The sequence below is a fragment of the Catharus ustulatus genome, chromosome 5 (genome assembly GCF_009819885.2).
Source record: "Catharus ustulatus isolate bCatUst1 chromosome 5, bCatUst1.pri.v2, whole genome shotgun sequence".
Lineage (NCBI taxonomy): Eukaryota > Metazoa > Chordata > Aves > Passeriformes > Turdidae > Catharus > Catharus ustulatus.
In genome coordinates this window covers 15,283,106-15,299,127 of record NC_046225.1, presented here as the reverse complement: position 1 = coordinate 15,299,127, position 16,022 = coordinate 15,283,106, and the positions used below count along the sequence as shown (strand labels likewise).

At 40.6% G+C, this 16,022-nt stretch overlaps 1 pseudogene; it reads right to left on the bottom strand.

The window, feature by feature from the left end:
- Nucleotides 1-3,966: 3,966 nt before the first annotated feature.
- The window catches only part of LOC116996408, a 30,852-nt pseudogene continuing 18,796 nt past the window's right edge, over nucleotides 3,967-16,022 (bottom strand).

Here is a 16,022-nt window from a genome sequence, read left to right as displayed (position 1 = left end):
GGAGCTTCAGCCTCTTTTCATACCTGCTGCTCAGACTGTGCAGTTGTACATGCCTTTACCTTTGTATCAACTGAGTCAATTGTGCAGGTCTTGGAAAGAGGCTGGAAGTGTTTCTTTCTTACCTACTGTGGGAGCTGAGACTTTGAGGTTGAATCATCTCTTTTGTTCTGATGGTTTTTAATCTACAAGCTTCCTTACCAAGCTTGACTTCAAATTTAAGAGTAACTGTTTTGTATTTAGGTAATTCAACTTAGGTTTTACGGGATGTCTTCTGAGTAATAGAAAATGTCATCATTTATAGGCACTAAAGGTGACAGAGCTAAATTGCTCTGCCTTACACTAGTGAAAGGGCAAAAGACAATGGATAAGAAATCTTTCTCCTGTGAAAGTGGTCAAGAAGGATTAGAGGTTTCTGAAAGAGACTGTAAAATCTCCATTCTTGGGCTATTCAAACCCCATATGAACCTGTTCCAGGACAGTCTGTTGGAGATGCTATGTTACATAGGGACATTGGACCAGATTATCTCCAGAGGTCTCTTCCGCTCAGTCTCTGCTGTTTTGAGCAGACTGTAACCATTCCCACTGTAAGCAGCTCTGTGAGGTTGAAAGCTCATCATTTTGTTACAGTTACAGGAATTTTTTTGCTCAGCTGTGCAAGAAAAAACCCCCAAAAAACTCAGTAATGCTGTCCTTTTTTGCAGAAACTCTCAATAATTAATTTCCTGTTCTGGGTTATAAAATGTGTTGAGGAATTCTAGGCTTTATAGTATTACCTGTAAAAATAGGCTGATTTGGTAAGATGCTGTACCTGCATGAAAAAGCCTATTAAGCACTGTTGTGATTTGCCACAGCCTGGTGCATGACACATTTAACAGTTTTTAACTTGTGTATTTTCAGTATCTTCTTACGCTGACAGTCCTGTTAAAATATGTGCATAAAAGCAGGTGCAACACTTGTTTTGATAAAAGTGGCACTTTATATGTATTACCTTGAAATGGCAACCTCAGCTAAAACCATACCAGCAAAGCTTGCTGTGGAGTTGATGCCTTATTACCAGAAAATTCCCCTCATGGATTTAAAATTCCCTTAGTACTGACTTGCAGCTTGTTTAACTTGATCTATAGCTAGGCTTTAACTCTAGAGCTGAAAATTAGGGATGGGTCTTTTGCTTCACTTGCAACATGTGTTAGAGATTCTTCAAATTTTCTTTTTGAGTGCTAGCAGGAGATTGTGTTCTAACAATGATTTTTGTTCTGGAGGGGATGAGTTGGGGAGCATTAGTTTAGTTCAGCTTACAGCAGCATCAAGTTCACTGTGGCATTGAATTTAAAATACATTTGAATTCCATTAACCTCAAAATAGAAGCCACTCTGTCTTCTGCTATGTGCCACTATTACTGGATTAGTACAAGTGTGATGTTCCCATATCCTATGGACAGTTTTCCTTCTGTTAGGGCTTGAGAACAGTACAGGCAGAGAAATGAATGCTTTTAAGAGCTTGTAATTGTGCCTTTTGCATGAAAGACTAATATTGTCTATGGTGCTGAATGCAAGTCAAGGGTCTGTGTTTTTTTTAAAATAACTGAGAAGGACAAGGGGTTACTTTTACATCTCTAATGCCTCTCCAAGTGAGGTAGGGTGGAGGTTAAGGTTTGCATTTTTTACAGACTTGGTAAAACAATTCAATAAACAAGTGCAAGTAATTAATTTACTTTCTATTAAGGTATTTGTAAGAATGTTAGTGTTGAGGGTTGAATTTGATTCTTAGCTTGGTAAAAGAAAGCACCTTTTCAGAACAGTGCAGGGCTGTCCATTTCTACATCAATGCCTCTTGCTACGAGCTCTGCTTTGGCAGAGAACTTTTAATTTGTAGTGTTAATTGTAGTTAATATAAACAGTATCTCTGATTATGGCAGGGTTCAGTTAAAGCTGCTCTGGCAGCACTGGCACACAGCTATCTGTTTCTCTCAGTTCATTTTGTGACTTCATCCGAAAAGACCTCCAGAATCAAGCACAACCTTTTGACCAAAAATCACAGCACTGAGTGCCATATTCAGCTGTTTCCCCAACACCTCCAGGAATGGTGACCCCACCACTTCCCTGGGCAGCCCATTCCAATGCCCAATCACCCTTTCAGTGAGAAAATTCTTCCTGATTTCTGACCTGAACCTCCCCTGGCTCAGCTTCAGACCATTTCCTCTAATCCTGTTGCCGGTTGCCTTGGAGGAGAAGAGACTGACCCCCACCTTTCCACAACCTCTTTTCAGGCATGTGTAGAGGGTGATAGGGTGTCCCCTGAGCCTCCTCTTCTCCAGGCTAAACACCCCCAGCCCCCTGAGCTTCCCTCCCAAGACTTCTAGACATTTCTCCAGGTCCATTGCCCTCCTCTGGATTTGCTCCATAGTGATCCCTTCAAAATCTCTCTATCTTGTTATTTTAAAGCCTGTTGCCTTTGGTATTAAATTGCTATGTTAAAACTGAGTATTTGGGAACATTTTTTAGTAGCAAACTGCAAGGCCAAGTATTATGTCAAAAAGCACTCTTCAGTTACTTAGTTTTTACAAGTCAGTAGACAACTTTTTGGGGGAAATAGATGAGCTTTACTTTTCTTAGGAAAGCAGCAGAAAGTTGTCACAAACCTTGCTATAAACAGTGGGGCAGGTATGTGTACACAGCCAAGTTATCGTGAATTCCAAAGAAAAACCCTGTGGAATGATCTGTAAACAATTTTAAGAGAAACTCGGGACATGTAGAATTTTATTTTGAAATAAACTATAGTAAATTATCTTTAGAAAAATTTAATTCCTAATGGTGAGTAACTTCTGTATTGGCTCCAAATTGTAAACAGAATGTGCATGCAAGGAAGCTGACATTATGGCATGAGAGAGGTGGAACAAAATGCAAGTTAGGCAGGGGTAAGACGAGAAAACTGGAACCAGCTTTATACTTACTGCTGTTTTGTTTGTTATAGCTGCCTCATTCTGTGGTCTTCAAGGTATCTGGTCTGATGTTTCCAGTGCCACAGATGTTAGGAGGAAACATGCAGCTGATGGAGGCCTGGACTTCTGCAGAAGTTCCCCACAAAAGCAAACTGCAGGAAGCATCATGCTGTGTTGCAAAGGATGTGATCTGGATTAATTTTCTGAAGGTTGACATTTAAGTGTTTGTAGGTCCTTAAGATAAGACAGAAAGTGAAACTGGATCCCAGCTGTTGCAGCTGGTCTGTGCATTCCTAGGGCCTGTGTGACAAAACCCACCAGGACTGGCAGTGGAAGGAGCTGGAAGAAGGGTTCAAATGACATTTAGAATAACAAAATTCCCCAGTAAGCAGAACCATTACACTTTTTTCACTAAATGCAACAGTGACAATTGTAGTTAATGGGCTATAAAGGCATGTGCCTCTACAGTGTAAGTTCTGTTTTACTGATCTTTTGCTTCAGTGATATTTGAGTTTTGTGATGGATACAGAAGTTTCTGGCATTGGCTGAAATGAATTATCCTTTTAGCTTTCTCAATTACTTATTGATTTTGATACAGAGCCAGAAGATACAAGGTGTGTTTTGAGCTGATTATTAAAAAACAAGCACTGAGAAAATTGATAAATGCCTCTTTGTTTTTCTTAATCCATGATTACAGAGTTACTTACCTTTATATTGCATCATTAGGTAGAACATAGAATAATGCTGAGGTGGGAAGAAAATTTTGCAGGCTTTTTTAGTTCTGGTATTACTCACAACCTTTTAGGTCAGTAATGATCGAGAAGCCTTTTCATGTTATGAAGGTTTGTTTAGCAGCTTGTGCCAGGCACAGGTGAAGATGTCAGAGGATATCTTTGAACTTTTTGTGGGCAAAATAACCAGAGCTTACCTGAAGTGATACAACAAAGCAGACAGGACTTTGTTCCTTCTGTCAAGTATTCCTTCCCAAGCTGCTGTTGTGGAACATGTTTGTATTTCCATGTTTCCCTTTAGAAGGTAAGGTTAGTATCTTGCACATCTGCCCTCCCCTGGGATTAAAGTGGGAGAGTTAAGGAAACAGTGAGCCAGGGTTCACTGGTGCAGAGTGTGTGAGCAGCTGCCTGCTTTGAGTGACAGAAAATAAACAGGGCTTGTGTTTACAAACCAAACACATGCAGGTGCTCCAGAATTCATGGTGCCATGGATGATGGATTTCAAGGGGATGGAGAGGACTCTTAGGATTACAAGAAGGCTATATATCTATTTCTTGAGATATTGAAAAAAAACCCAAAACTTGAGAAGTGAAACCTGTGTACTGCTTACAGTGATGTACTCTCCCAGGAACATATTTCTCATTTTGGGAAGCTGTACTAATGTAAGAGTTTGGCATCTGTAGTTCTAGACTGATTTTGAGGCTCTAAAATTCACAAACACAACTTAATCCAAGCCCAGCTCCTAATCAGTTTCTGTTACGTTTATTGCATAAGATTCATTCAATTGAATGCCCAGGAAAATCAACAGTTCTGCATACAGTTATTTGCTCATTAAATGTGGTACTCAGTGGCCAGGGTTTTTGTTGTCTGCTTTTTGGGCTGATATTTTAGCCCTGATGGTACTGTAAAAAATGAAATATCAGGCTCCAGTAGTTCTAGCTGAGGACTAGTGGCAAGGTCTGCTTCATTCTGGGCTGCAGTGCAGGTGTTACCATGGTAACTTCTTAAATATCAAAGAACCATGTGGGTGTGATGCCTATTGATTTTTGCCTCTTTTTTGTCTTATATATTCTCTGCATTCTTTACACATACATTTGTAACTCTGTAGTGTATATATTTTTAATATTTTTTCCCCCAGGACTCCCAAAATCTATCCAGTACCCCTCAAAATCCATCCATCACCATCCAAAATCCCTCCAGAAGTCCCTGACCTCCCCTCAATCCCCCCAAAACTGCCTCAAGATGCTCCAACCACGAATTCCAAAATTTCAAAAAAGTTTGGGAAAGTGACACTGAGTGGGGGAATCCTTGGGAATTTGGGGCTTGCAGGGTGTGGGATTTGGGAATCCCAGTGGGGTCAAGGGAATGGGGACTCCATTTTTATTCCACTTGACCTCGAGAAACTCGGCCATGCTGGAGAAATATTTCTGGTTGCTTCAACCTCTTTCTTCTTGGCTGCCTGCACATTCACAATCTCTGACCCCTGTAGGGGAGTGAAGGTTGTGCTCGAGGCCGTGCCCGAGCTGTGCTCCCAAATAATGGATTTGCATCCATACACGACACTGCCTCTGCAGGGCCCTCTGCAGGGTTTTGCTGATCCAGGCCTTGGTGCCTCCTTGGCTTGGGTTTGGCACACATGGCCGCTGCAGGCCTTGCCCAGGAGGCCCAGGCTGAACCTGAGGTCCTCCTGGTAGGCATCCTCCTGGGTTTTCCCAAAGCTCATCTTTGTGGCCGGTTAGTGGATCTCCATCAGTCCCAAGCGTTCCTTCATCTTCCAGCACCCCTCTTCTCCCTCAGCCCATCCAGTGGCGCTGGCAGTGGCTTTACCTACTGCTTGTTGAACTCGAGCTCCATCTCCTTCAGCTCCTGGCCCACCTTCCTGTCCTGGCTCTCATGGAAGCTGTCCACCTTGCCCCCACGAGCTGCTTTCCTCCTCAAATCCAGCAGCAGGGACTGGACAATGTTGCTGTGGTAGGTGAAGATGGTGTGGGGCAGGACGGAGGTGGAGGAGGATGCGGACAGCGTCTGGCACTGGGGCCAGCAGGAGGAGGTGGCAGCAGCTTGGACGGGGGCCAGGCCCTCGCCACCCCCATGATCCTGGCAGCCTTGGAGGCCCTGAGGATGAGGGAGAGGTTGGGGGTGATGAAGGACATGTGGGACTCCATGTACTCATGGATGTGCAGCTTGGCCCTGCTCAGCCCCAGCGCCATGTCATACGTGTCCTCGATCCTGCCCAGCTCCTCCTCTGACAGCTGCTGCCATGCTGATCACCATGGTGGTGGTGTTGGTCGAGATCTGCTGCACACTCTCCTTCTTGCATTTATCCAGGGAATCCCCCAATTCCTTGACATTCAGATGCAATCCATCATGCTGGGCACCAGCAATTCCAGCTCTGGGAAATGTTTGGAATGTTTGTCCTGTATGAAGTTGTGGATGATGTTGAGCTCGTTCTCAATCTCCACCATGAGGCTGTTGGTGTCCATGAGCAGCTGGTACTCAGGGGCTGCCTACACTGGTCCCAAAACTTTGTCTGCCCTGGGCTGTAACCAACAGGAAACCAAATACTAAGAACTTGGAACCAATGAGCCCAATCTCATTGGGTTTTAACTGTATGAAGTTTGTGAAAAATGACGTAAAATTCATGTGTCATGGAATGATTTTCTCAGCACACCTGGGCTATGTGTGGATGAAACAATTTGTTGTGCATCCCAAAAAAGTAATGCCTTGATTCTCTAACACTAAAAATATTGTTGGAGGGTTTTTGTTTTTCTCACAGTTTTGGTGACACTAAGAAGGTAATAGCCTTCCTGAACTGCCTACCACATATTCCCCTTTATACCTATTATTTTACCCCGAAATTCAGAAGCTGAGGTTTTTACAGACCCGTTAAACCCATTAAGACCCATTTCAAAGGCATTAACACCTACATCTTCACCCATCAAATAGTTTGTAAAACATGACCTTCCTCTCACTTCAACTGCATCACCCCTTGTGCTACTAATTGGTGTTTTTTGACAATTATGTAATTTATTAAACTTGTCAGACTATGTGGGTGGACTTCCGTGGACATTTCTCCATAACTGCCTCTGGAGGCCTCCAATGAAGACCAGCTTTTATATTACTTCCTATGTTAATGTTGTCTTGGAAGTGCATGTTTCATTTTGGTTGAAAAAGGCATCAGGTGCAGAAACTTTCCCAGCAGAGACCTGGGAGACACTTGGTTGTGTCCATTCGAGATACAGGCTCTGAGATGTATCACAACTGGGCATCTTAATGAAACTCAGTGGAATTAGGAGCTAAATGAGCTTTTTACAAGTTAATTCATTGATAACAAGGTTTCTGAGTAGTTAATGCAAGTGGATTGAATAATATGTGTAAGGGTGGCAGGACTGGTTCTTAACTAAAATAGCAGCGGAGAAAAGAAGTATTTATAGCCATGATCTGAGGGTTTCATTGTCCAATCACCTCTGTATTCCAAGTTATTCCTTGAAGACCTTCTGAAGGCAGCTGTTGAGGGAAGGATGAATGTTTCCAAACCTGTGCTATGCAAGACATTCACAGGGTGCCTCAGCTGACTTCCAGTTAGTTGTCACTGTAGTCTCAAGCAGGCTTGGCACAGGATATGGGTGGCTGATGAGAAAAGGCAGCACATCAGTCTTCTGCTGACTTTAACCCCTAAAGCTGTTTGTTTTTGGTGGAATATGAGACCTCTGGCACATGGAATCTGTGTTTGCTTTCCCAGAACACAGGAAAACTGGCTCCCTGGCAACTGTTATGGTTTCATTAACATCTGAGATTTTTATGGGGCAGAACATTTTGTGCTGGTTTTGCTGTCACTTGACACCCTGGTGATGGGACTGAAAAAGCCCTGATCTGTTTGTGTGTACACATGTCCTGTCCTAAAAGGGGATCGCAAGGATTATCTCCTTCAATATGGTAACTGACTACTAAAAAACCTATCAAAAAGAGAACTGTAGATGTTCCCACACACCCTCTCAAACGCCCTACCTGTGCAGCTCTCTGAAGGTTCTCCTTAAAGCAGGCAGAGCTGCTGTTGGAATAACACCCAGGCTTCTCCCTGGTCCTTCAAGGGGATTTATTGTGGTGTCCCTCCTAGACAGAGGTCAGACAAGTGAAATCCACGAAAGGATTATTAATGGTACCTGCCAGGACAGAGCAGAAGAACACAACAGAGGAGACAAAAGGCCACAAAATCCCCTCACATGAACTTGTCAGGCTCATGAATGAAACAGCTCAGCCTCTTGACACTTTTGACCAAATATAAAGCTTTCAGTTGTTCCAGCTTTCTGGAATAGCTGTATGACACAGCTGCTATAGAAATGACTTCTGTCTGGACACCCAGAGACCCCACAGAAAAATTATCCACAAATCAGAGGCTACTTCTGCAGACCTAGTGGGGAGATGGTTTATAGGACTTGTGGCTGGTGAGCTCATCAGGTGAAGTGCTGGAGCATGGAGGTGGCTGCCACCCGCTGTTTGCTGGTCATTCTCCAGGCCTTCATTTTTCTTCTGAAGATTTCCACATCAGATATTGTGGGAGCACTCTAAAGCTCAGGGCTTGTTTTTGACTGTGCTAATGCAAAGTGGTTTGACCACTGTATGTTGTGTATTGAAAACTGATGTATATCAGTTCAGGGACTTGTGTTTTGGCTTGAGTTCCAGATCTGTTTGCTTGCAAGCAATACAAATTCTGAAACCATATGAAATTATGCTTAGTGCCCTTCAGGTACAGATACTTTTTTACTACAGGTAAGAGAAGGTTATAGAAGGGAAGGAGATTTAAGTCTGGGGTATTTCAGGTTATACAACCAGCTCTACGTTGTTTTACGCATGTTTCGGCAAAAAATTCAAGCATTGCTGCTCCTTTATTAACTAGTATCTGAGTTTTCTGTACCAGTTATGTGGATATTATTTCAAGTGTCAGTTCACAGATAGGGTTTGTTTGCATTCATTCTCAAACTTGCTCTGTGTCATAATTTTCATACAGTTATAGGAATGAACTTGTTTGAGCATTCCTAGTTGAGCGTAAAAAAATATTTTCCCATGAGTATCATCTTTTTGGCAAACACTTATGTGAAAAGAAGCTGCTGTGGAGACTGTTCTGTGTGCTTGGGAGGATTTTACTCTGAAACCCCTTCATAATGCAGAAAAAGAATTTTCACTATCAGTCATTACACAGAAGGTCTGCAGAAATACAAACTTCACCAACTGTCTGGGGTATTGATGAATAACGGTGGATTTTCAAGGATTCTTGTGAGTGAGGCTGAAGTTAAGGGCCATCTTTTTCAACAATATCTGAGGACACCTTGTGACACATTTGAACAACCAGAATATGCTCCTTGGTTTTGTATGGGCCAATTACATCTTGTTTTGTGATGATTAAGCAATCTGGAAAATTTGATGCTGGTTTCTTGGGATGGAAAGAGTTCTGCCAAGTTCAATTATTACATGCTAATTTTATTGATGTAAGCACTGTCTTAATGACACTGTCAGCTTGTGACACTGTGACTGTAGCTGAAATCTGGTGTGCTTTCAGTTTTGGTGTTGTCAGGTAACATCATACTGAGGAAAAGCTGCATTTTGTCTGGGATCCTGAATGCAGTTTGCCCAGCTTTGTTTTCGATCTGAGGTCTGTAGGAGGTCAGTGGGGATGATGGCTGGGAACAAATGAAAGTGTGCCAGTACAGAAAGCTGCAGTGCTGTAATTGAGCATCTGTTGCTGTAATGTGTGAATGCCTGGCATTCTGGGAGCTGGGACACAGACTAGCTCTTTCCCAAGGTTATTTCGGAAGTGCACAGAGCAGCTGGCAAGGTCTGGGGCAGGTTTAACTCTCTCCTGGCTTCCAAGTACATGCTGCATTAAAAGTTAAGTACACAAGAAGCAGTTTTTCTTAGCATGAGATTTTTTTTTTCTTCTCTAACTTATGTTTGACCTCAACACTAAATCCCTTGGTCACCATCTGAATGAATTACATAGTGTGAGACATGCAAAACCAGAAAATAGAAAACTGCAGTAAGTTTTGATGGGGTTGGGGGATTGTTTTTGAAAGGGGATTGTTGAGCACAACTGAGCAAAATAGTGAGATGTTTATTGGGAGCTAACATTGCAGTATAGTGAGACAATAGCTGCCCTGGAAAAAACCTGTAGGATGCAAGGAGAAAAGCTTTCATCAGTCACCACTGTGCTGTCCAGCCAGATAACCGAGGATACAGCTTGCCATTCTTCCTACAAAAGGCTTACTCCACACCTGCACACTGTCTGCTAATAAAATGTAGACCGTAACACCTTTCCTTTACATTTGATCTGCACTTTTTAGCCATTTGGTAAACAGACCTAATATAATGAAATATTAATAGCAGGAGAAAGTGTCATTTATATGGGAAATGAAGTGCCATTGCTACCTAACATGCTGTTAGACCTATCTTGTTCCTCTACAATTCAAATGTAGGATTAATTGTTGAAAAGCTACAATGTGAAGTCATGGAGACAGATGACTAAGTAAAGTGAAATACACAAGTTAATAGTGACAGCATTTTTCATGACCTCTGACTTTATACTTAGCACCTTTGAAACTTGAATTTTCCTTGAAAAAATTTGTGACATTTTTTTATTCAGGTAGAGAAAAATGGATGAGTGTGGTGAGTCACGATGGTTGCTTGCTGTGCTTAACAAAGAATTTAGAGATGAGCAAATCAAGGTGTCTAGGTGTATACAGAAGCTGAGTAACTGCATAAAAGAGGTGAGGCCATCTTTCAGCACTCATGTGCTGGGTGCTTTTTATTAGTTGCTCATTACACAGCATCTTCTGCTGCCAAGTTTGCTTTGAGGCACAGCTGCAGTATGCCATCTAATTCACAAAAGGCTATTCATGCTGCTCATCCTTTAATGTTGAATATGGTCTTATTTGCAATGAGGTTTTTTTTTTTTTTAAAATCCTTAGATGTTTCCTGTCTTCTGACAGTATCTGTCTGAAGTGGTGTTTGAGGGAAGGGAATGCATCTTGGCTGATAATTAGTCTACAGTAATCGAAAGTGATTTTCTCTGTAGCTGTTACATAAACACAACTCTGGCCATGGCAGAGCTCAGTTTCCCCATGACCTGTCCTGTAGGTGTTCCTGTATCTGATGGAAGGCCTTACATCCCACAGCTCTCCATTTCCCTGGTGTCTGTTGACATCTGTGCTGACTGATAAGAGGCATGAGAATAGTGTGGTGCTGCAAATACTTTTGCAGTAGAACAGTTTATTTTTCACTTTTTCTGTCTCTAGAAGAGAAAGTTCCTTTCAGTGCTGTACATAGAAACATCGTATGTTCATTTTATGCCAAGGGCTTATTCTCTCCCAGGTACTCATGTTTGACTTGAGACATGAGAACTGGATCCCCACATGAGGAAGAAGTTGAAAGTATAAACCCAATTGTTCAGTCAGTGCAGGCTATGGTTTCTAAACCAAACTGCAACAACATGGTGGTTGTTCTCTGGTGGTTGATGGAGCTTTGTTTGGTTTTTTTTTTGGTTTTTTTTTTTGTTTGTTTGTTTGGGTTTTTTTTGCTTTAGGCTCTATTTCTCCCTGCTCTCCTTGTTCCCTTGTTCTCAAACCTTACAAATTGCCCACAAGTGTTTTTCTATTAAGAAACTGTAGACTTTGGAAAAAGAAAAAACATGAAACACAGTTTTTTTCACCCTGCCTCTCCTGTAAGGGAAGTATAAGCAAAATACACATATTCAGAGCAGTAATAGTAATTGTCAGCATATGTTGTCCAGAACCTCCTATAATGAGCAACTCTACTTTGTCCATTCATTTTTCCCTCAGGGAGTCTCAGGTCTACCTTGCCCATTAGATACATGTGTGATGTGTAAACATTTTGTATTGATATTTTTCCATAAACCAGAACTAAAAGAAATGCTGAGGTATTGGCAAGTCTCAGAAAAAAAATCCTCTGTTGACTTAATGCCGTGCTCAGTGATATAAAAATGTTTCCAGTGTACTTTCCATGAAATTATGTACTGGATTTCTTTCTGTAGGAACATGACAGAAAAGAAGAGGTTTTGTTTGCTAAAGGTCAAATTATATAAAAAAGATGTACTGTTTTGGGGGGATTCTTCTTGCACATGTGCACTTTTATTGGGTCAGATGTGGGTGGCCTGCGTCGATAAAATCAAATATCTGAGTAGGCTGCTTGTGGACTGCTCAGTAAACAGCTCAAGTACTGTGTCTAGAAGTGCCTTAAAACATAGTCATGTAATATTTTTGGCTCAGTATATTGCAAAATCTTTGGTAGTTTCTTTACAATAGTCTGTTTGCCCTAACCATACTGTTAGATCTCTGTAACATTATTGGAAAAAAGTCTCTTTTAACACTCAAAGTAATTTATTCTCTCTTGATCAACTTTTCCTTTCATCTCGTGTATCAAAACATCTTAAAGGGCTGTAATGGACCAGATTATCAGCATATTAATGCAGTGCTCTTCTTCAGAACAGCCTTCATGTTATTTGCTTCGCTTACATTTTTTTCGTCTCCCCATTCCCTGTGTGTACACAGGATGTTGCAAACAACAAGCAGCTCTATTTTTAAGACACTGAAAAGTTTCATAGTTTACACATCTTGTTTTCATGATTGATGTGATTATAAATTGATAGTTCCAGGATAGGTCAAAATACAGGTAACTTGGCAAGCACCTTTTTTTGTGAGAGAGGAAAGTACAAAGATGGTGTTTCAGAAAACTGTGAGAACACCTGGAATTACTTTTATATGTATTGGGCATGTCTCTTCTATTTTTTGTTTTGGCTTTGTGGGTTGTTCTTTGTTTGGAGGGTTTTTGTGGTTTTAGTTGTTGTTGGTTGTCTGATTTCAGGCACATGGATTTTATAAGAGCAGGCTGAAATTTGACTTGGAGCTCTGTATTTGATGAGCTGCTCCTCAACGGTGATATTAACACATTGGTGATGAAAGGGAGCATAAATTTTCCTTCCTGGTATATCAGCCTAGTACACTGGGCTACCAAGTTAAATATTAAAAAAATTAACTTGACAGCTTACTTTTTTTTACTCCTACCTACAGTTGAAATGTTTGATTATCCACATCTGATTAGCACAACTAAATTATTCTTATATAATCAGTGAAGAATAATCTTATTGGGTCTTTCACTGCATGCTTCCTTGCCACTGCTTTTTTGGGGTGGGTATTCTGTCTGGCACAGTGGCAGAAACAGAAAGTCAGGACTGGAAACTAAGTTTGGTATTCCAGTAGTGTGAACCACGTGACAGAAGAAAGCAGGCACACTTTGTGTCTATTTAGTGGCACCAGCTGGAATTAGTTTTAAACTGATGCGGTTTAAACTGACCCTAAGTGGATTTAGGCACACTGATCTTAAGTGAAGATCAAAACTCCTTATGTCACACCATGGTAAAGCTGGAACCATTTATCTAGGTTCTTACTTGTTTTGTCAGCCTAATGTTTGCAGCTGTTCTCGTTTTTCTGTATTTTGTAATAGAGCTCATATTCAGCTGTAACAAACTCGATTCAGTGTGGTTGCTGTCTTTCAATTTTTCTTCCACTCACACCCATTCTTCGGCTGCCTCAGAAGCAAGCCTGGGTTAGCTGGGACTGTCTGCAAGGAAGGTATTGTGAGCTTGGACAGGCAGGGGGAGCCTCCAAGAGGCAGGTGAAAACCAAAAAATGATTTAAAAAAGCTCACAGAAGGCACAAGTTTGGGCTGAGCCAGTATAAAGCTCTGTCTGGACCAGGATCACATCACAAGAGTTCTGAACACATTTTAGCTTGTAATTTAATGAAAACTCAAAGAGTAAAAGGAAGTTTAAAAAAATAATAATTCTTTGTATTAATAAAGTGTTTTGGAAGACGTACCCTGGAGGTAGCAGCCATCAAGAATTAAAGAATTAAATTAAAAACAAAAACTCAAATCAGTTTACCATTACTTTTAGAATAAAAGCAATGAAACTAATCCAAAACCCATCCTCTTTGATGCAAAGCTGAGCCTCAGGTGTGACATGGCTTAGTGTCATCAATGGAAAAAATAAATAGGAAGTATACCTGTTTTCATCATTTGGAAAATGGATGTTATCAGCTTTGAGTTTTCAGATTTCTGTTCATCAAGCACTGAGGCAGGAGCCAGGATGAAAATCTAACTTACTGGTTAAAGCAGCAATAACCCTCCCCATAGCTGTAATAATAAACTTCTGATTTAAAAGAACAGCATGTTGAAGCATTAAATTTTCCAGATGAAGAAAAGACATGAAAATAGAAACTTCTGATTTAATAATATCAATGGATACAAAGCTTTAGAAGAATGTCTTGTTCAGAAGCTTAGAATTGGAGTATGAGTTTTATTGTGGGAAACTGTTTCTTTGTAAAATCAAAAAGACAAATTCCTTACTAGTTGTATCATCTATTTATTTTTCCTGTTATGATTCAGACAAACCAAAGGTTAAAAAGTCAGCCTTTCATATTTGACAAGCTGTGACTCGGCTCAATTAAAAAAAAAATCATACATTCAATGGGAAATAGCACTCTAGACTGCCTTTGTTACACACAAGTCTTAAGAATTGCTGGTTCTCTTAATGCACACATGTGAAAATTTATCAGCTGGTATTTACTGTGCTTTCCCTCCAGAGCTCATTCCCCTTCCTGTGGGTGCCAAGCAAGAGGACTCAGATTAACTTTTTCCACAAAAAAAAAAAAAGTTGTGGAGCAGTAAGGTCAGCTGGACTGCTTGGAAGGAGGAGGGTCATCAGTCTTCTGTGAAGTAAATGTGTCTTTAAACTTTACTGCCTTCACAAAGAGCTCCATAGGAAATGTACAGCACCAATTCATGGTATTTAGCAACTGCTGCTCTCTGAAGAAATGTCCTGATTTATTTTCCTCTCTAACCAGTTTCTCCATTGTACATTTTCAGTAGCATGTCTGATTGCTTTGAATGAAACAGTAAGCAGGTCTTCTTCCATTTACTATGCAGAGTTGAGAGTATTTTATGAGCATGTAATTTATTATTTCCCTGTCCCTTTATTTATGTGTATGTGCTACAATAAGAAAACCCAACAAAAATGATATATAATAAATTTAAATATATTGTGTGCTGGATTCATTGGCATACAAACTTCTGTGTAATGGAAATAGGGTCAAATATTTTCTTTAGTAAAGGACATCTGTGTAGTTGCATGTATTTTATAAGCACACCTATTCAATTCCACTGATGTAGGGATTATAGTGCTGCAGCAGAATTCTCCAGTGTTAAATGTTGCTGGCATTTAGCCTGTAGAGGTTTTAGTGTGATTTAAGACTCCACTTAAATGTATTTTTTCAGAATGCCAAAATAATGTGCAATTTTAAAGTCTAAAAACAGTAGTTAGGACCCAAAATGCCAGTTTTAATTTCTAAAAGGACTTACATCTCTGAGCTGTTTTGGTAATTTCTTATATTCCATAAAAAGTCTAATAAAAAAAAAATCTAAAGTTTTTGTTGTGTAAAGGTAAAGTGACTCTAGTGACTGGAAAACAGAAAAGAAATACTCTACCTAGTTTGTGATTAGCCCAAGCGTACATCTTAACTTTCTAAAGCTCAGTGTTACTTGATGACAGTGATGTGTATTTGCAATCTACATCTTAGAAATAATGTAGTAGTGCTCTTCATATCCTTTCTAAGTTGTTTCAGAAACTGAGCAGACTCTGGCATTACAGTATAACTCAGCTTGCACATTAGTATCTAGTCTAACTATAATTCAAATATTTCCCTGGATTAAGTAGAGCGTGAATATTGCCCCATATTGGCATACCCAGAGACTGTTCCTGAGTTGTGTGCTCCAGTACCTGAGGGCTGCTTGGTTAGGAGGTGCAGGAGAAGTTTTTCAGTAGAAATGCAAATTTTGGGCCTCTTACCAGCTTTATTTGTGACCCTTTATCTTCTGCACTCTGCTCTTTCTGTTCTTATACCTGGAGAGTGCTGTTTGTCTGTGCTCAGCTGGATGTCTGATTTGTTGCAGGTGCTTCATGCCTGAATTTTGTATAAAAGTTTGACTGAAAAAAGGGTTAAGGAGACACTTTTGAGTTTATGCCTGATTTAGGTCAGCTCACATTTGGGAGCACAAGTACCAGCCAAGGGGAACCTTTTGTGTGCAGTTAAAGTATTTTTTTGCTACCTTCCCACTCTGATAAGCTGAAGTAGCTCTGATTGAACTTAACTTTTGCATCTTGCTCACATGCCCCTGTAGTTTGGCTCAGTCAAGATGGCCCTTTTTCAAAGAGTTCATGATTTAAGCTCCAGATACTGCAGTAAAAAGAAAAACAACTGAACAAGCGAGTGATGGATCCTGAGATG